The 21,353-nt window shown below is 47.5% G+C and overlaps 1 pseudogene; it reads left to right on the top strand.

The window, feature by feature from the left end:
• The first annotated feature begins 4 nt into the window (after positions 1–4).
• Positions 5–2,795, top strand: LOC125527422 (annotated as a pseudogene).
• Positions 2,796–21,353: the final 18,558 nt, after the last annotated feature.

Below are 21,353 nucleotides of genomic sequence, written 5' to 3'. Positions count from 1 at the left end.
ATTTGGTATAAGGTATTCGAAAAGCAGGCTAAATGTGGAGCGGGTGAAGTGCATGCAGGAGATAGTCTGTGGATGTGCGGTGCATTTGTTTTTCTTTTTGTGCATCACTGTTTGGGGAGAAAAAGTCTGCAAGAATATGTTATAGGCTGACAAATCATGTTATGTGCATCGGCAGGGTAAACCGGAGAGGGAGAATACAAGATCAACACGGTGCGGTTGTGCTGCCCGGATCAGGCTGCTTCGGTCGGACGACAATGGATGGTATATTTCAGAGCACCGGGCAGCACACAACCACTCTTTGTCAAGCACTTGTGGTCAGAAGATGCATTGGCCGTCGCACAGGCTCATTGACCGGTATACTAAGGATCTTGTTAGCAGCTTAGAGAGAACAATGTCAGTCTTGGAAAGGTTTTTAGTATAGTTGGTAGTTTTTTTGGAACAGTTGATAATGTGCCATTTACAAAACGGTCACTGAAGACGCTGTGTTGCAAGTTGAACAAGGAGCAGTCTGATTCAGATGCCCGGAAAACAATGGACATACTTGCGGAGATGAAGGCAAAAGATCCAGAATTCAACTATACTGTCCAGGTTGATGACGAGAGCAGGATTAAGACACTTATGTGGGTTAACGGGCGTAGTGTGGACCAGTATAGGTGTTTCGGAGATGTTGTAACATTTGATACCACATACAGGACCAACCTATATGACATGCCATTCGGTCTGTTTGTAGGAGTGAACAATCACTTCCAGAGCATAATTTTCGGAGGTGTCATGCTGAGGGATGAGAAGGAGGACACATTCAAGTGGGTTTTCCGTGAATTCATCAGGATGGTCGGGGGTAAACACCCGCAAACAATATTAACAGGTACGTCTAGATTAGGGGTAGATGTGAATCTCTCATTTTTCTTGAACCAATACTTTCCATGATGTAAGCTCCTAATGGATCTAATTTACTTTACTGGTTGCAGACTAGGCATGGTCAATGGAATTGGCTATAGAAACAGAGATGCCCAATACAACGCATAGGTGGTGTAAATGGCATGTGCTGAAGAAAGCAAAGGAATCAATGGGGGTTTTGTGGAGCAAGAAAACTGATTTCAAAAGTGAATTTCATAAGCTGGTTCATCACATGGTCACGGAGCAAGAGTTCGAGGATGGATGGTCTGCAATGCTTGATAAATATTCACTGAGAAAGCACCCGTACCTTACTCAAATTTATGAGGTGCGGCATAAGTGGGCAAAGCCGTATTTCAGAGGTGTTTTTTGCGCAAAGATGACTAGTACTCAACGGAGTGAAAGTGCCAATCACATGCTTAAAAGTTATGTCCCCCTGGGCTGTCCAATGCATCTGTTCCTCAAACAGTACGAGAAGCTCCAGTTTGACAGAGAGTCTGAAGAGAGCTTCCAAGAGAAACGAACCGCACTGGTATGTTCTGAGAAAAGAGTCGGCCGGTCGCTTTACTAGTTAGTAAACCAGTCTCCATAGACATGTTCTTGATTGGTAGATGTATTAGACGAAGTGTACACCGATGCCTGATCTGTTCATTTTTTGTGTTTTGATATGTTTCAGAGTGGGGTTTTGTTGCGAGTAAATCTTCCAATTGAGAGGCATGCTAGCAACATATACACAAGGGCAATGTTTGAGCAATTTGGAGATGCTTTGTACAAGGCAGGGGCCTATGAACTGGATGTTGTTGTCCCGAAAAAGATATACATTCTTACTCACGTTGATGCTCTGGCAAGAGAGAAATGGAGCAAAGTACAGTTCAAGGTTGAAGTCGATGATGATCAGAGTTTCTTTAATTGCGAATGTGGGATTTTCAAGCACACTGGAATGGTTTGCTGTCATTCGTTGAAGGTAAGTAAAAACATCTTCGTATGATGCTACACAACGTCATCTGCCATGCAAACAAAGTTGTGCTAGTCTGAGGTCTCATTTGCTGTGGTGGCAGGTTATGATTGAGCTCAAATTGAGCAAGATCCCAGATAAGCACATACTAAAACGCTGGACTAGGGATGCCCGCGATATATTGCCGGAGCACCTTGTTCGATACCAGAAGGACAGAGGGCCGCATGGTTTTGATACTTACAGGCACAACGCCATGTACATGAAGGCGCTTGAATGTTTTAGGCTGGGCGATAGTAATGTCAAGTGCTATGATGTTTTCATGGCCATGATGAAGGAGGTTTACACAACTCTTCTCCCCCTAAGCCATGACAAGGATGGTATGGGACTCGAAGAGCGTGAGGCTTTGGAGCAGAGAGCCAAAGATGGTACCCATGGTGACAAAAATGCTGATGCATGTATTAATATTGTTGACAGGATGCATTGTCAAACTGTTCTTGGATTGCTCCTGCAAAAGAGATGGGCCAGCCGGGGAGGCCAACCACTAGCAGAGACAAGGCTCCGTATGAAGATAAAATGAAGAGGTCAAGGTTTTGTGCGATATGCCGGGTGAAGGGGCACAAGAGCACGACATGTCCGGAAAGGGGAGATATTCCGAAAGCTCCAAGGAAGATGCCTAAGTGTGGGAAATGTGGAGTGCTCGGACATCGTCGAAACTCTTGCGGAAAGCGGGCAGAACCCTTTGTGCCTAATTTCCTGTAGTTTATGTCGTCAGCAAATTTGGTTTGTGTTTGTATTTGTAGCTTGGGTAGAAATGTATTGTTGATATCCAGGCTTACAATGAGTTCAAGCGTGCGACTGGGTTATGCTTAAATCTTTTTATATGACTTTGGTAATTTTCACTCATGTTACTGCCATATTTGTGGACTGATTTCGGGTGGGAAACTCGGAAATAATTTGCGAAGCATTCCAAATGCCCAGTTGCCGGGCAATTGGGCCGCGGTCCGATCGGAAAAATGGGCCTTGGGGGAGGCAGAGATCTCTGGGTAGGATCGTTTCCCATTGTTGGGAATGAAACCTATTTTTTCATTGCTATGCGACACATGCGATGTGTCGATGGCACCCCGCGCGTGCTCGACTAGTCAGAGGCGTGGGAGAACTGATGTGATCGTGTGCTGATGCATGCCCAGCATTTTGATTAGACAACTCGCAGCACTGGGCACGTCTCGTGAATTTTCATGAGGCATGGCCGGTGAGGTCTTTGGAACAGACTGACGAGCAGGCGCAGATGTGCTTGCACCTACCCACCGTAAGGCCAACCCTTGGGCACAGCGGCGGAGTTATGTGTGTTGTCCACTCCCGGGTAAAAAGGATTGCATTTATGATAAAGTAGATTTGGTTTGACTGCAAATACGGCTGGGGTGTTTGTTTCATCTACATGCGCTGGGGAGTTTGTTTCATCTTCATGCTAATTGTATGGTCTTGCAAAAAAACTGTTTTAGAAAACCTTTGTCAAGCTGTATCGTGTGTGCGATCAGTGCCCGGATGTCAGAACAGCTAGTTTTTCATGGTTGATATTTGTTGGTCAACCTGTTTGTCAAGAAAACGTGGTTAGGCGTGTGTAAAAAACCCTGTTGTGCTGATGGTTGACACAACGAAAAGGAACACTGGACAAAGACGTGCAGCGAGCGGCGCGGTTGTCTCCTGCTGCGGCAAAGCACTGTGCTAGCGAGGTCGCCCATGTGTTCTAGGACATGGACATGTCACAGTGTAGGTTCGCTGCCCAAAAACTATATAATCGCGATGATGGCGTGCTTGGCGTGGGATGGGGGTGTACTGGGCATGACAAGATGTGTTTCACAGACAAAGATGGAGAACACATGGGCGAGTAAATGCGTATGTACTGTTATTGTCAACTTTACCAAGCTTCACCCGTGATTCTCCCCTCCTGTATGAGCCTATGGAGTCGCTCAATCGTCCTGGCTTGCTAAGATTCAAAATTTCACCAGCCCGTAGCTTTGGAGCGCTTGGGATTCAAAATTTGAATGGATGGAGTTGGAGGGAACATGAAAATTTGGATACGCTATATATAGAGGTGGCGGGATTCCACGGAATTCATGCTTGCAAGGATTTGATGGCGCCCACCAATAGTGCACCCATCCACTCCGCGGTAACTACCTCGGATGGCACAACTCTGGCGCCCAGCTCGCTGATTGTTAGTACTATTCCCACTAATACTTGCTTATGTTGGAAAGTTGGGCTATTTGCTTGACCTAGTTTTTTGTGATTTTCCAACGTGCAGCAGGGTGGCGCCGTGCATGGTGTGGGCAACGACATCGTGTCTCATGCATCGGCCTCTCTTTGCACCGCAGCAGACGAGGTTAGATTATGGATTGAAAAATTAGAAACTCAACTTCATTTTGTTTTCTCTTCTCGCTAGTGATGATTTGCGTGTCTACAGGCCAGCGTGTTTGGGCAAGGGCCAGTTGATCGTGCTGTGATTGAGATGGTGAAAGTGGGTGAAAATGTAACGAACTACTTTTAATTTCCTGCATTATTACACCTTTGAATTTCCTCGATGATTTTTTGTGCTTACTTGATTTGCTTGTTTTGTTAGGCTGTCATGCTTCCTCAGATACATAACGCGGTTGAGGAGACAGGGGAGTTTGATCCATTGGACTACAATGCTCCTGCTGGTGCTAATGAGCTCGCGGATGGTGATAATGAATCGGGTACAGGCAATGTTGATCGAGCTGCTGCTGATGATGACGTCGACAGCCCACCAAGCAAGCGCCTGAAGATTTAGTTTACCTCGTCCATGGGAGTTATGGTGTGGCGTGTGTTTGAAAATTAGTATGCTATGTAGAGAGTGCATGTGAGTTGAATTATCTTAGTTCATCAGTGTAAGCTTATGGATTAGAATGACAATGATTTGCTGACATTGCAAAAAATGATTAAAGACTGGCCTGACTTGTGTGGCCCAATGCATGCGTTGTGTGGCTGATGTGCCTAAGTGCTGCCATGCAGAAGGGCACGCTGGTAGTCCTGTGCTAACCGGATTCACCTAACGCTGCTCCGTTAGGACGCATGCCGAATGGATGGAGCATTTGTATATATACCCCGTCCTGGACCAACTGAGTATCCATTCCACCCCACCCCGCCACCTCTCTCCCTTGGGAGCACCGCCACACACGCACCACCATTGAAGGCTGCTGAAGAAGAAGGTAATCTCTTTGCATCTCTTTGCTCTCTGTCCAACTCCATTCCTACTAGTAAGTTTCCTTTTGTTCATTTTGCCATGTTGAATACCTCGTCCCCTCCTTTGCTTTGGATGAATCAGATCTAGCAGGCCGGCTGGTGGGGGGCATGGCGCGGGGGAGACCACCAAAGGGCGCGTCTTCGGCAGATGCGAGAATGCCGGCAACTGGTTCTTCCTCGGCGGCGGCGAGCAGGCGTCCTCCGACAGTACATACCAGCTTCACCTCCATGGCCTTGCAATCCCTTGCTGGTGAATGGAACCCCGAGGTCAGAAGTGTTTTCAAAGATGTAGGCATGGAGCAGTTGTGCAAGATCAGGGTGTTAGGCAACACGAATAAGATCAGGGTGTTTTCATAGAGATCAACATTAGGGAGGTTGCTAGATGTATCGGTCTTGAGCCGGGTGGTAGGAAGATAGACATCGCCGGTGGGCGTTGCCTTGCAGATCGTGAGGGCTTGCTTGGCCATGTGCATGGGCTACTTGGCACTGGAATGCCAAGGTCGAACAACATCCCTGTTTACAAAGTCAAGAAAATAGTTCAGGGTGCTAGTAGGTGTGCCATAGAGGGTGAGGAGCGAACAGCCATGAAGGTGGCTGTGACACTGTTAGCCAGCTCGACTTTCCTTGTGCCTACTGGTGCCACAGCAAAGATTGCAAATGAGCTACTCCCTGTTGTGGCCGATCCAGAGAGTATAGCGGAGTTTGATTTCTGCGATTACGTTGTTGAGGGGCTGAGGGAAGCAGCACGGAAGCTAAGGCATGATCTCAGCTTTGATCCTACTTTGGTTAACCTAAGTGGGTGCCTCATCATCCCACAGGTTCGTTCGATCCCACTAATCTAGCTCAAATGCAGTCGTGCCTACTATATTATGCGTTCTGTTTTTTTTTCACGTGGCAAAAAATGCTAGATAATCTGGCTGGATTACCACGAGCATGGTCGCCAAGGCAGGCTACTGTTATCCATCCCGAGGCTTGCTGATTACTCTGATGTAAAGCTAAAGGAGCAAATCCAGAAGCATGCAGCTGCTCATGGCATAGAGTGCGGCCTAGAGGTAAAAATGTGTACTTGTTTATATTTCTCAAGACTGTCTGCATGCATTGCCAATTAACTCCTCTGTCTTGGATGGAAAGCTGCTTGCACAGTTTTTAAAAATCGTTTGTTGTCCTCTGTCTTGGTCAGTTGCTATTGCTAACTCCATTTTTTTGATCTGTTGTTATGAACATCAAGATCCTTGCTTCTTTCAAAGCTGCAATGGATTACCAGTACCAGATACGCGAGGCTGAATTTGTGAAGGTGGTTGACACTATCAGGGACAGTGTCCTGGAGGATATCAAGAAGAAGGCCGCAGAAAACAGGCAGAAAGATCTGGAGCAGACTTTGGATTTCTTCCTGGTGCACATGAAAAGGCATTCTTCAGTGGCGGCTATGTTTCCTTGTAACATGCCTGACGCGCCAAGTAACCCAAAATCTACAGGTATTGATGTTTTTCTTCTCCTGCGTCTATGTTTATGTGCTATCTTGTTTGACACTGATTGCAGTTTTGTCATTTGCAGTTGCAGAAGACCTTGCTGCAAGTTCTAGGAAAGCAGCTCATGAGCTGATGGCTGTGGTTGTGCAAAACCAGAACGTTGATAGTGCTAATGCAGCTCAAGTTGTGGGGAATAACGGCGACAACAATATGACTGGAGTAATTCCATCGGATGTCCTTGTGACAACAACAGGTAATTACACATGAGCGACGCGCTACCATAACCTAGATGACCGACTTACTAATTTTCTGTTCAAAGTAGCTGCTGCACCAGGGGGAACACGCGATGACAGTGAGGAAGAGATCAAACCGATGGTGGTTGTTGACCGCAAGGGGAAGGGGAGAGCAACATATGGTATGATCACGACCATGATCCCGCTGTGGCATTCTTATAATTACCTTGTAAGTTCTGATTCATTTTCATTTTGCATGTGTATCAGACATAGCTCCCAGGGCCACTTGTTAGAAGACCATGCATGAGGTCCTTGCTCCTTCCTCTGCACACAATCTGTCCGGGCCTGAGACCCCAAGTGGGCTAGTTGACACGTCTATGTACTATGTGATGACTGAAGGTATACACCTGAATGAACTACAAACGATTCAAAAACATTTGTGGTATCTAACTTGTCGTTTCGTTTGAATGCAGATTATGTGATGCAAGCGGCTATTGCACAAGCTGGTGCTGCTGATGATGGGACGCATGCCACATCAATTGCCAAGTACACGCCGATACGCAACAAAAGGCTAATTCTGCCTGGAGTTGAGGAAAGCCCTTCTGATATTCCTAATCCGCTAGGTATGATTCATTTGGTGATCACACATGAGCTTTCCTGGGCCACGTTAGACATATTGACATGGTAATTTCTTCTTATGTGCAGCTATAGTTCATCCAGATGCATACCTCGCCCCAGAACTAGACTATGGTTACTCGCCTTTCGAGCTTGAGCTGAAGCAGGTCCACTATCCCGATCATGTTTGCCTTGGATTTTACGACGGAGTCGAGTACCTCACCTGCAGGGATACTCTTGAAAGGTGAGACTAAATGCATAAAGTTGCTGGAAATGTTTTAGTGTTTGCTTCCAATTAACTAACGATTTGTTGTTTGTCTTGTTAGTGTTTGGTATGACAGCTCGCGACCAACACCTTTGAAACTGGATGGCAACAAGATCAAGTACCAATACAGTCTGACAGGGGAGATGCACTACAATGGGATGGAGGCTTGGGTACGTGGCTTCAATGAGAGAGAGATCAAGATGGTGGACATGGTTGGATTACCAGTATGGAGGGGGTTTGCATCTCCTGACGTGCCTGTAAGTGAATATGAAACACTAAACTTTGTATAAGCAGTTCTGATGTATCCGATGCTGACAAAACTTGTTTCTTTGGTGTAGTTGCACTTTGAGAACATCATGGACCCGGAGGGGGCTGCCGTGTTGCGGAGCTTGCTTTCTACGGGAAGCATTGGCTTTCAGTTGAAATTCTGTCGCCTGGTACGTTTCCTAAATGTGTTGTCAAAGCGCTATAACTGTTGTTGCCCAAAACTGAACTTTCCCATGCTCATGCAGATAATGATGCCTGTGTCAATGATGAGAGACTGGTGCTTGTACGTGTTTGACATGCTTATGAAGAGACTAAACGTGCTGGACCCAGTTCTCACACAGATGAGTTCAAATGCATATAGAGCTAAGCACGGGAAGACAATCTTGCTTATGCTTAATGGCATGAAGCGCGGGGCTGCCTTGTTGGATGATGGATGGCAGATGAACATGTCTGAGTGGACAGTGAGGTACAACAGAAACATGCATGTTGCATGTGGCAGGTGCGTTGATTGTTCATTGTGCGATAGTATGTTTGCAGACCAATAATCTTTATCTGATGTATATGCTTGTGATTGCAGTGGTGAGTCTCCTGGCTACATAGCTTACTATGCAGATAACTTCAATGGGACTCGTCTGGAGCACGACGTGCCAGAGGTAAGAGAGCTGCTATTAATTCTCAGAAAGTCAAAAAATTCTCTGTATCCAGCAGAAAATGACTAGCTGTTGTTGTATTTGCAATAGGTTGGTCTGGCGACTAGGAGGAAGAGGATGCTGTACGAGACGATGGCGGCAAAGGGGAACACTGCACCACACCCAGGGATCATGGAGCAGCTCACTGATGAAGATTAGATTGGGTGCAGTAGAGGTGTGTGGTCGGTTTAGGACGTTGTTATCATAGGGGCGAATCATTTTGCGATGCCGTGGACAAGCAAAGTGGCTGTGTTTTGGTCAAAACATTGTGACTGATGGTGCTTGTTTAGTTTCAACATAGCTGCTACTTGTGAGCTGACGTATGCTATTAATGTACTGCCATCCATCGTGTGTTTGATGTGATGGCTCCTTTTGCTCAACGTCTCTTTCCCTTTTGAATTTTGAACTAGCCGTTGCTGCATGCGTGCTCTATAAGAAGAGGCCATGGTGGAGGGTGCTGTTGCCAACCAGCAAGCTCTCAGAAATACCAGCAATGGCATCCTCTGCTTCCTCTTCCTCTAGAGCTCGTTCCTCCTCTCGTAGAGTGATTTCTGGACAAGTGAGATCCCCAGTTAGGTACAGAGAAGGACCCCTGGACTATGAGCCGTTCACACCATGCGATTGTCGTGAGAAGCCAAAGGCGGCTATGTGGATCTCATGGAGTGACGAGAATCTAGGAAGGAGATACAAGACATGTTACCGCGCAAGGGTGAGTGCGTTCACGGAATCTCTTGGCATGTTTCTGGCTATTGATGTTTGTTTTTGATAGAATCAGTGGTCTTAATTTTGATCTGTGTTCTGGTCATTTGGCAGAGGGGAGGGTGCGATTTCTACTAGTGGCATGACGATCCGATCACAAATCCTTTCCTTAAGCAACTGGTAATCGATCTTAGGGACCAGGTCTGGTTACTTGAGAGGACAAACGCTGTTCTGCAAGATGCAGCAAGGGCGGCAGAAACTGAGGCGGCCAATCTATCTCACCAGCTTGCACAAGCTATGGAGCCGGCCATGGATAGCGGTGAAAAGATCATGGTGGCTGGTGTGGCTGGTGTTCCCCGCCAGCATGATGGTACTGCTCGCGTTGCCGGCAAACACCACCTGATCAAGTCTGTGTGTGTGGTTGTTGTAGCTCTGGCATTCTACATGTTGTTCATGGCTGTGTAATTCGAGTCAGTATTGCTATGATTATGAGTATCTTGTAGTAGTTTGGAGTTGTGTGATGCATCCTAATTTATTAGTTCGCCGTTGGTCGTGTACCAGAACCACTTATCAGTGTCAAATCTGTTGTAAAAAGGTGTTGTTTGCAAAAAACCAGTATGATAAAAAATGGGTATGGTGAAAAAACTTGGCTAATGGAAGGATTTCACTCCTAACAAAACAAATATATTATTTTTCCGATCATACAAACAGAAGCTTTCCCATTTAAACAGAGGGAGTCATCCCTTAGGAAAAAATGGACTGACACAATTTGAATTGAGAGCGAGCAAATTTAGAAACAATGTTCCTCCCAAATTTTGTTTGATAACAACACTGCATCTAGCAAAAAACATAACTTGCTAGTGCTTAAGGGAATGCTTAAAACGTCTCGGGGATATCTAGTATTCTTATAGATACATTGGTGGCGGCGGGTGAGTCGATCTACATGACATGAGCATCGACAAGCTGGTCACAGAGCTACGAATGATCCCTTGATAGCTTCAAGTGCATCGGAAGGCACTGGCGATTCATTTCCCTGAAGGCGCATAACCTCGTACAGCATCAGGTTCCTGTGTATCTCCAGGTTTGCCTGTGTGCATTTGTGATGCTAGTTAGTACACGTAAGGAAAGCTACGGTGGTTTTTGTAGCTAAAAAGCTGCTTACCTTGGTTAGTGGGATATGGAGTTTGTCGTCATCATAATTCCTAGCGAAGAACAAAGAGCACACACCGTAGTCCTCCCTGTTTGAAAATATATTTTGGACAACTTAGAGAGCATTCGTACCAACCAAAGTATGCAGCATATGATCTATGTTTTTCCGAAACTTACTTATCAATGTTCTCTAGCATGATAACAGGAAATGCCCGGGTCCATTCTCCAGAACTGCAATGCCAGGAATCATATAGGGATTGGATGCATCTGAAGAGGGCGGCGTGAAGCAAGTCAGATACGTATGTGTGCATGTTGATCCTTCGGTTGCTAAACCCAAATGGTCCAACTGCCAGGTCAAGTACTGCAATCCTTCTTCTGAGCATGTCAAATGAGTAGACGGACCAGCCGTCGGGCAGCAGTGCAGGGATATGCCACTGGCGGAAAAAATATAGTTCATGAATCATCCATGAAAAAAAATGATAAAACGGGAATTGGTTTTGTGTTTTATGGTTAGAGTTTACCATCCGGCTAGAGGCTGGGTTGAAAATCTCGTTTTCTTCGGTAAATGTTGCACGGATGGACTGGATCGTCAATGGATCCGCATTTGACAAAACCGCAGTCTGAAAAAAAGATGACATCCTTAGCAAACATAGTGATTAAAAAGGTGAGAATGAAACTAAATATTTTGCTTGGATTAGTTGTAGGACTCACAGCAAAGTCGGGCTCTAGAAACTTCCTCCAGAACATGGTCAATGTGTCCTTTGTGAAGCTCTTGTCCATCTGTGACAGTCTCCTAAATATAGCAGCACACATCTCATGGCTAAGCTGTTCTTTGCCTGATAGTTGTTGCTGGATTTCAATGCCGTCAAGTAATATGAGTCTCGGCTTCGGATGCATAATCCATTTCCTGGACGCAAAATGTAGAGTGAGAACATTGGTCTAATAGATTTGCCAAAAGAAAAATGTTCGGTGAATGGTTTGCGACTACCTTTCAAGAAGAAAAGTGGCCGACCCAGCCAACCAATCTTTTATGGCCCTGAGAACTGGAGCTGCCGGCGGCAAAGGGACTGACCCAATTGCCCATGGGTCACGAGCGATGTTGCATTTAGTAATCCGAATTCTGTCTGGCACGTTGTCGTTCGTAGTTCCGAATGTCACATATCCAGAGCTCGGGCGTTGCTCAGCATAGTATGTAACAATGCTAGCAGTCAGGTCGTCAAAGAATGCATATATACTATCGGCAACCTCACGGCGACTGTCTTGCTTTGCTGACAAGGATGAATTGTTGATAGTATCAACAGCTGAAGGGCTAATAGTTTGGAGTGGGTCATCCAATCGCACACAGACCTTCTTCGATGATTCCCCCTGGATGGACAGGCTGAACACAACTCCCCTCTTCCGCGCAATGGAGCTATTGGCAGATGAGCTACCTGTGACATCACATCAATTTTATATTAGACATTGTTAAAATTCCATAGCTGGTATATTGAGCTGGTCATCCTACGCAAAATGGTAGCATTATTCTGGAACAAACCTTCATTTTCAAGTTGTCCGGGCAGCCTGGACGCAACCTTATTGGCAAGGGGGGTGACGAACGTGTGGTCTAGTTTGTCTTGCATAGGGATGGTCGCCAAGTTGGGGCAATCGCTTTGGTTTTCACTCTTCATGATGCAATGTTTACGCCCATTGGCCTTGCAACAAGTGCAGTTCTCAGCTATGCAATTGATGAGTTTGTCCGCAAATGTGAACATTGATGACTGAAAAGCCTGCCTCATCTCCGAAATGTTGGCCAACCCACGCATTTTGCTCTCGGAGGAGTATCCCAAGCTTCTCGCTGGACTATTGGGAAAAAGGATTTTCATAAATTAATATGAACTACGCTGGGATTCAGATTGGTTGGCCAAAAAAAGATCGATACATGTACTTACTATTGATGGGTGGTTTGTCCGTAGATGGTTTGAGAAATCTTGGGGTCCAATTTTGGCGTAGGTAGCTCTTAAAATAGGGGCGGAGGGCATCTGGGCTCGTTTCGTCGTGGTGGATGTCCTTGGAATGTTTTCGTCTACAGGATCAGTGGATGCGCAGACGAGGCCCTTGCTGATGTTTTGTTCAGACCGAACCTGACCAGAGAAAAAAATGGCGTTAGGTACAAGTCATTTTGTGCCTAATTGGTTTTATTCGCTGTTTTTGTTTTGGCATGGATTTTTGTAAACTGACCGATGCGCCGTGTTATGATATTTCACCTCCTCCCATGCTGACCGCTATGATCTCAATCATCTTTTTCATGGACTCATACTCGAAAAGTGCTATCCTTGGATACATTCCGCGTGGCTTGTTCATTTGACCAAGGTCTAGGCTGTCCAGGACGAACACCTGAAACAAATGAAGTTGTCATTGTCAGATTAAGGTAACAAAGATGTGAGCGAACACAAAAAGTATGGTAGTGGTCGATGTTCTCGGATTAATACCTGTAGGAACAAATGGCATCCGACAATGTGAATGGTCGGTTTCGCTTAGAGACATCTGACTTGAATTTCCTGACAGCATGGAACAGGTGCTTCAGAAGGTAGCTGCACCAGTTCCATTTTCTGATTTTGCTAACATCATTCAGGGCAGCCCAGAAATCTATTGTTACGTAGTCATGCTTGGCTGATGGGGCAAGAACATGACCAACTACAAAGATGACGAATGCAATTTTGAAACACTGGATATCAATCTGTCTGTACTGGGCTGTGATGTCCCGTAACAGGTATGCCTCTGCCGCCTTCAAGCTGTGTGTACCTTTGTCACTGATGCTAGCTGCAAAACGTGTATACTCAATGCAAGCTTCTGATGGTTCGACACATTCAGGTCCAATTGCTAGCTCACCGCGTGGTATTGCAAAAATAGAGTGAACTGACTTGTCTGTAAGCTCAAGCATGCCCTGGCCTTCCAGGTTGATCACGCTGCTGTCAACATCGAATCTATCCATGAGGTAAGCACTGTACTTAAGATTGATCTTTTGCCACGACTTAATCCGAAGCAAACCATCAAAACCTATTTCTCTGACTAGTTGTTTCTTGAAGTCCGAAAACTTGGAAATAACAGAGCCTAACTTCAACAACGAGAGCCTAGACGTAATTGATGGTGTCCCTGGCACACCGCTGGATCCGCCAGAACAATCGCCATCGCTATCTAACTCATCCGGGGAAAACTCGCTCATTGTATCTTGATTAATAACTCTTGTTGATCCCTCCGCAGCAAAATGATTATCCATTCCGACAAACACCATGAACTACAGAACCTAATGGCAGGCAAACTAGTGAGATTTAGGAAGAACTGCTAAATCGTTACTGAAAAGCGTGAGGCTGTTCATACCTTTTCCGGCGGCGGCTTCGTGCTGAACAGGTCGTTGATCGGCAAAAACCTAAATGCTGACCGCTAACTGGCGGGTGTATGAGCTGCTATGCGCGGCCATGGCATTCTCCCTGCTAGATCGCCTCCTTGTTCTTCCTGGGACTCTGGTTGGTGGGTGGGTGGGGAGAACGGATTGTTGAAGAAGATGAGCTGCGCGTGTAGATGCGGTAAATGCGTGAAGTGACTAGAGCACTGGGATTGCTTTGATGGGGTGGGCCTGGAAAGGCAGGTTTTTGCACGTCGGGACGTGACAAAAACAGTGCCGCACGCTATTGTTCCATCTTGCCCATTACGAGGGCTGTAGATGTTCACCCTAACCAACTACTTCGGTTGCTAGCTGTGTAAAAACGAATTACCAATATATTTATTATGGCAGAACCGTATGGATAATGCTTAAAAGCGGCCGGTAAAAGTTGTTAAAAAGTGTATAAAAAATTGTTGACTGGCTAATTGTGTTTTTTTGGCTGTGAAACACGGGCGATTATATTATGTGGTAGGAATTGATATCATTTTCGCGTCAAGAAAAAAATTAATATTGTGTCTGGTGGGCGAGGTTAAAACGTACGGCTAAAAATGATCGCTAATGTTTATAGCGTGAGGATGTACCGGGGCTAGCTACAACTGTGCCGTGAGTGGCGGGATATTATTGTAATGAGTCACGTGAGAGGAAGAGACATGTGCCCAGGCTGCCCTGTATACTTTTGGCACAGCAACAGACCTCGAGTGTGCCGCGGTACATGGAACAACGCCTAGATTCTGTCACCACATCACTATCTCTGGCAGCCGAGATACATGGGGGGCAAGCGTCTACGGGGGGACAGGCCCCGTGAATACAGGGGCGAATCTGGTCAGTGTGGAAAACGGACGGCCTGGATATAGTCCACATAGTGCATGTCCACCGTTAGGCATTTTCGCATCAAATACGGCCTATTAACGATGGCCCGTTATGGTCGGCCCATGAACGGACGATTCCAACTCTAGCCCGTTTACGGCCAGAATGCGGTATGTTTGGCCCATGTTTAGCCAATCGATCATACGGCCCGTATAAGTCCCATTGATGATACGGCCCGTAGAAGGCCCATTGATGATACGGCCCGTAGAAGGCCCATTGTTTCTATGGTCCATAGAAGGCCCACTGTTTCTACGGCCCGTAGAAGGCCCACTGTTTCTACGGCCCGTAGAAGGCCCACTGTTTCTACGGCCCGTAGGAGGCCCAGTGTCACTACAGTAAATATTAGCCCATGGTTATTGTGGCCTAGTTTTAAAAAATAGGTTATTGCAACCACTAGCAAACCGCAGAAAAAGAACTGCACTGATTACAAGCAAACCGCAGAAAAAGAACTGCACTGATAACAAAATGCTCAGCCCCTTTTTATTTTTTGATAACATTGCTGGCCCAAGCCAACAGTATAATTAGAATCAGCCCAGCAAAATCGTGTATTTCGAGAAAGTGCAAATGGGCTGTAATTTTTTAGGAAATAAAATAAACGGGCCGCATGGACGCTACATTATTTGTTCACCCAGCCCAGCTAATGGTTGTAATTCAAAAAAAGATCAAATTGACTGTAAATTCTACCGCACAAAAAAGACTGTAAATTCTGAAAAAATGGGTTGAATATGTGCCACATTTTTGGAGGCTGGAATGTGGGCCAATAGGTCGAAGCCAATGCAAGTCGTTATCAATTTAGTCAACAAATGATTCTGACATGTTAGCCGTTGGATTTACATCCAACGACCGGCATCCATCTTCAATCTCTCGTCTTCTTCCTCCAGCGCCGCCGGGACCACCTCCTGCTGCTAGCAGCTCTGCTTAGCACGCTTCGCTATGAAGCGCTACTCCACTGTTGGACAGGCCATCCCTCCACCCCTCCACACCTCCTGTTCTTCTCCACCGACTGTCGAACCACACCACACTAGAACCAGTTAACCCTCGTACACCTCTCTGTCTGCGACTCTACTCCCGCATCTTCCCATCTCCAGCTTGTTGTCCGGGGCCTCGCCGTCGTCCACCACCTTGGATGCGCTCGGCGCGGCATGGTCAACTTGGTCAACGAATCACACCATCGGGAGAAGACTGTGCGTGGAGAGGCTGACAGCTGGGTCCACGGCCGCACACAAGGAAATGCCTCCTTATTACGCGCAAAATAATTCCTCCACCTGACATCTGGGACCCATCGGAAGGGCCTCTGTATTTCGCGAAATAAAGTGCCCCCCGCTGACATGTCGGACCCACCAGCTATCTTCGCACGCAAGGAAGTGCCTCCTTATTACGCACAAAAAAATGAATATTCCCCCTGCCGGCTGGAACCCAGCATAGTGGGAGGCTGACTTGTGGGCCTACCAAGTTGACGGGGACGGAGGGCTTTTTCAACTTAGTCAATATGAATGATTCTATCTCATGTTACCGTACAATATTCATCCAACGGCCGTAGTGCTTCTTCAACCTCTGGTCTTCTTGCTCCAGCCGCCTGCTACGTCTTGAGCTTGCGTTAGTTTTCCTCAAAGAGGAAGGGATGATGCAGCAGAGTAGCGTAAGTATTTTCCTTAGTTTTTGAGAACCAAGGTATCAATCCAGTAGGAGCCCATGCTCAAGTCCCTCGTACCTACACAAAGAGATAGCTACTTGCAACCAACGCGATTAGGGGTTGTCAATCCCTTCACGGTCACTTACGAGAGTGAGATCTGATAGATATAATATTTTTGGTATTTTTGGTATAAAGATGCAAAGTAAAAAGTAAAAGCAAAGTAAAAAAGCAAAGCAAGATTAAAGTAATGGAGATTGATATGATGAGAATAGACCCGAGGGCCATAGGTTTCACTAGTGGCTTCTCTCAAGAGCATAAGTATTCTACGGTGGGTGAACAAATTACTGTTGAGAAATTGACAGAATTGAGCATAGTTATGAGAATATCTAGGCATGATAATGTATATAGGCATCACGTCCGTGACAAGTAGATCGAAACGATTCTGCATCTACTACTATTACTCCACTCATCGACCGCTATCCAGCATGCATCTAGAGTATTAAGTTAAAAACAGAGTAACGCCTTAAGCAAGATGACATGATGTAGAGAGATAAATTCATGTAATACGAAATCAACCCCATCTTGTTATCCTCGATGGCAATGATACAATACGTGCCTTTCTGCCCCTTTTGTCACTGGGTAAGGACACCGCAAGATCGAACCCAAAGCTAAGAACTTCTCCCATGGCAAGAACTACCAATCTAGTTGGCCAAACCAAACGGATAATTCGAAGAGACTTGCAAAGATAACCAATCATAAATAAAAAAATTTAGAGAAGATTCAAATATTATTCATAGATAGACTTGATCATAAACCCACAATTCATCGATCTCAACAAACACACCACAAAAAGAAGATTACATCGAATAGATCTCCACAAGAGAGGGGGGAGAACTTTGTATTGAGATTCAAAGAGAGAGAAGAAGCCATCTAGCTACTAACTATGGGCCCGAAGGTCTGAGGTAAACTACTCACACTTCATCGGAGAGGCTATGATGATGTAGAAGCCCTCCGTGATGACGGCCCTCTTCCGGTGGAGCTCCGGAACAGGCCCCAAGATGGGATCTCGTGGATACAGAAAGTTGCGGCGATGGAATTAGGTTTTTGGCTCCTGTTCTGATCGTTTGGGGGTACGTGTGTATATATAGGATGAAGAAGTACGCCAGAGGAGCAACAAGGGGCCCACGAGGCAGGGGGCGCGCCCCCCACCCTTGTGACCGCCTCTTTTGTTCCTTGGAGCAGGGTCCAAGTCTCCTGGATCACGTTCGGTGAGAAAATCACGTTCTCGAAGATTTTATTCCGTTTGGACTCCGTTTGATATTCCATTTATCTGAAACACTGAAATAGGCAAAAAAACAGCAATTCTGGGCTGGGCCTCCGGTTAATAGGTTGGTCCCAAAAATAATATAAAAGTGGAAAATAAAGCCCAATATAGTCCAAAATAGTAGATAATATAGCATGGAGCAATCAAAAATTATAGATACGTTGGAGACGTATCACCGCCCAAACCAGCGCCGGTCGTGCAGTGTGCTCCTGCCTCCCGTGGCCGGCTGTGATGCCGCGGAGGCCTCACCGCCCCCTACTACTCCCACCGCTGGCCAGGCCATCCCTCTACTCACCCACACCGACAGCAGCCTCACACCGCAGCCGAACCAGTGAACCCTCGTACTCCTCTTCGCGTGGGCATCCACTGCTGCGTCTTCCCCGGCTCCGAGTCGTCCCCTTCCTAGTCCTCACCATCGTCCACCGCCCTGCTGCTCTCGGCGCGGCATGGTCAACATGGTCAACGACCGACTTCCATCGGAAGAGTACTGTACGTGGAGAGGCTGACAGCTGGGTCCACTGCAGCCGCAAGGAAGTGCCTCCTTATTACGCGAAAAATAATTATTCCTCCACCTGACAGCGGGGACCCACCGGACGGGCCACCAGTATTTTGCGAAAAAAAATCGTTTCCCCTTGACTGTTGGGACCCACCAGACGGGCCACCGTATTTCACGAAAAAAACGTTCCCCCCGTTGTCAGCTCGGACCCACCGGAAGTGCCTCCTTATTACGCACAAAAAAATGAATACTCCCCCGGCTAGCTGGGACCCACCTTGCCGGGAGGCTGACTTGTGGGCCTACTAAGTTGATGGGGACGAAGGGCTTTGTAAACTTAGTCAATATGAACGATTCTAGCTCCAGTGACCGTACGATGTCCATCCAACGGCCATAGTGCTTCTTCAACCTCTGGTCTTCTTGCTCCAGCAGCCCAAAGCAGCGCTGGTTGTGCCGCATGCTCCTGCCTCCCGTGGCCGGCTGTGCTGCCGCAGAGGCCTCACCGCCCCCTACTATTCCCACCGCTGGCGAGGCCCTGTGGCGACGGCAGCCTCACACCGCAGCCGAACCAGTGAACCCTCGTAGTCCTCTCCGCGTGGGCTTCCACTGCCGCGTCGTCCCCTTCCTAGGCCTCACCGTCGTCCACCGCCGTGGTGCTCTCCGCGTGGCATGGTCAACATGGTCAAGGAACGACTTCCATCAGAATAGTATTGTACGTGGAGAGGCTGACAGCTGGGTCCACGGCCACAGCCCAGTTTTTTTGTGATTTGCCAAGTAAGTCGCTTTGTCAGGCCTGTTGGGCTGCAAATCTTTCAAGACGAGGAGAGCTTTCATTCGGCTGGCCGAGAAAATGGCCCATCAGTAATGAGCAATGGGTTGTACATTTTTAAAACACATCAAACCGGCAATTAGTTTCAAATATCTTTTTTATTTCAAGATTTTAAATTACATTAATTTTTATGCATGGAGAATTTGTTGGATTTTATATTGATATACATTTATTTTTAAAATCAGTTTGAATGTGAGTCGAAATTTCGGGATTAAAAACAGTTTGGACCGCACCAAAATATGCAAGATTTCGTATAATTTTTTTGACCGTTGCCACAATATGGGCTGTAATGCTAACAAAAAGAATATGGGCTCCAAAAAACCCTTAAGAATTAGCAAATGGGTTGTAAATTATTAGAAATAATGGCAGATGGGTTGTATGCTGTTTTCCACAGATTTGAGGCTTTCCTAAAAAAAGGTTGAGGCACAAGCACTGACTGTTGGATGTCCATCCAACGGCCGTCATGCTTCTTCAATCTCTGCTCTTCCTGATCCAGCCGCTCAAACAAGCGCCGGCGGGACTGCCTGCTCCCTCCTCCTCGCGGCCGGCTGTGCTGCCGCGCAGGCCTCACCGCCCGACCGTACTCCCATCGCTGGCCTAGCCATCCCTCTACTCACCCACACCTACTGTTATTCTCCGGCGACGGCACACGAACCAGTAAACCCTCGTACAGTCGTACTCCCCTCCGCATGAGAAACAACTGCCGAGTCTTCCCTGCCTCCGTGTCGTCCCCTTCCCAGGCCTCGCCGTCGTCCACCGCCCTGGTGCTCTCGGAGCGGCGTGGTCAACGTGGTCAAGGAACGACTTCCATCGGATGTGGACTGTACGTGGAGAGGCTGACAGCTGGGTCCACGGCCGCAGCAAGGAAGTGCCTCCTTATTACGCGGAAAATAATGATTCCTCCACCTGACAGCTGGGACCCACCGGACGGGCCACTGTATTTCGTGAAAAAAACGTTTCCCCCTGACTGCTGGGACCCACCAGCTACATCTTCGCACGCAAGGAAGTGCGTTCGGGCAAAAAACAAAACGATTCGCCCCCTGACTGCTCGGACCGACCAGCTACATCTTCGTAGGCAAGGAAGTGCCTGACAGTCAGGACCCACCTGGTCGAAGCGTACGTAGAGTTGTCATTCTGGTCGCGAACGTGTACGTACATACTGGTCGATGTAGAGGCGCGCACGTCTCGTAGTAGAGGCGCGCACGTAGCATTTACACGTACGTACATCGGCCAGGGTGCAAGAAAGAAAATACGGCCACGTATGTGTACATACGTGTGGGGTCTCGAACGCCTACTCGCGCATACGTACGGCCAGGGCTCGTGTACATGGCTGGGTCGGAATGGAGAAACAGCGTCATCGTCGTGTTCATGGGGAGGCAACAGAATGCGTCGTGTTCATGGGGAGGCAACATAATGCGTCGTGTTCATCGGGAGGGCTTGGACGGAACAGGCGATGGAAACGAGGCCTGGCGTACCGCAGAACGGAGGAAACGGCCTTGTGTTCGACCGGCCATGTTCGAAACGGGATCCTGTTTATCGGGAGGGGTCTGGCGTACCGCAAAACGGAGGAAATGGACCTCCTACGGTCGAAACGGGGGTCCTGTTGATTGGGAGGGGTGTGGCGTACCGCAAAACGGAGGAAACGGACTTGTGTTGGAGCACTATGGTCGAAACGGGGGTCCTGTTCATCGGGAGGGGTGTGGCGTACCGCAAAACGGGACTCCACGGGATACTGTTCATCTCTATCGTCGACCTCCTCCAGCCTCCACAGGCTCCTATTCATCCAGCCTCCACAAGCTCCTATTCATCCAGCCTCCACCACGCGCTACTCCACCGGCTACTGTTCAACCACCCCTCCACCGTCTATTGTTCATCCAGCCCTCCACACCACGGGGTCATGTTCAACCACCCCTCCACGGGCACCCCTCCACCGTCTACTGTTCATCTAGCCCTCCACACCACGGGGTCCTGTTCAACCACCCCTCCACCGTCTACTGTTCATCCAGCCCTCCACACCACGGGGTCCTGTTCATCCACCCCTCCACGGGCACCCCTCCACCATCTACTGTTCATCCAGCCCTCCACCACACCACGGGGTCCTGTTCATCCAGAGGCAACGCCACCGCTCACTATTCCAAACCCCCTCGCAACGCTCACTGTTCATCCCATCGATCGGCTTTAGTTAGCAGCAGTAGCGAAGGAATCGCTCGATCGGGTTCAGTTAATAGCCATCGATCGATCGCTCGGATTCAGTAACGCGTAGCCTGCAGTGCAATCGCTCGGGTTCAGTTAGAGC

The sequence above is a fragment of the Triticum urartu genome, unplaced genomic scaffold, assembly GCF_003073215.2.
Source record: "Triticum urartu cultivar G1812 unplaced genomic scaffold, Tu2.1 TuUngrouped_contig_3836, whole genome shotgun sequence".
Classification (NCBI taxonomy): Eukaryota; Viridiplantae; Streptophyta; class Magnoliopsida; order Poales; family Poaceae; genus Triticum; species Triticum urartu.
This window is presented reverse-complemented; position numbering and strand designations above follow the sequence as displayed.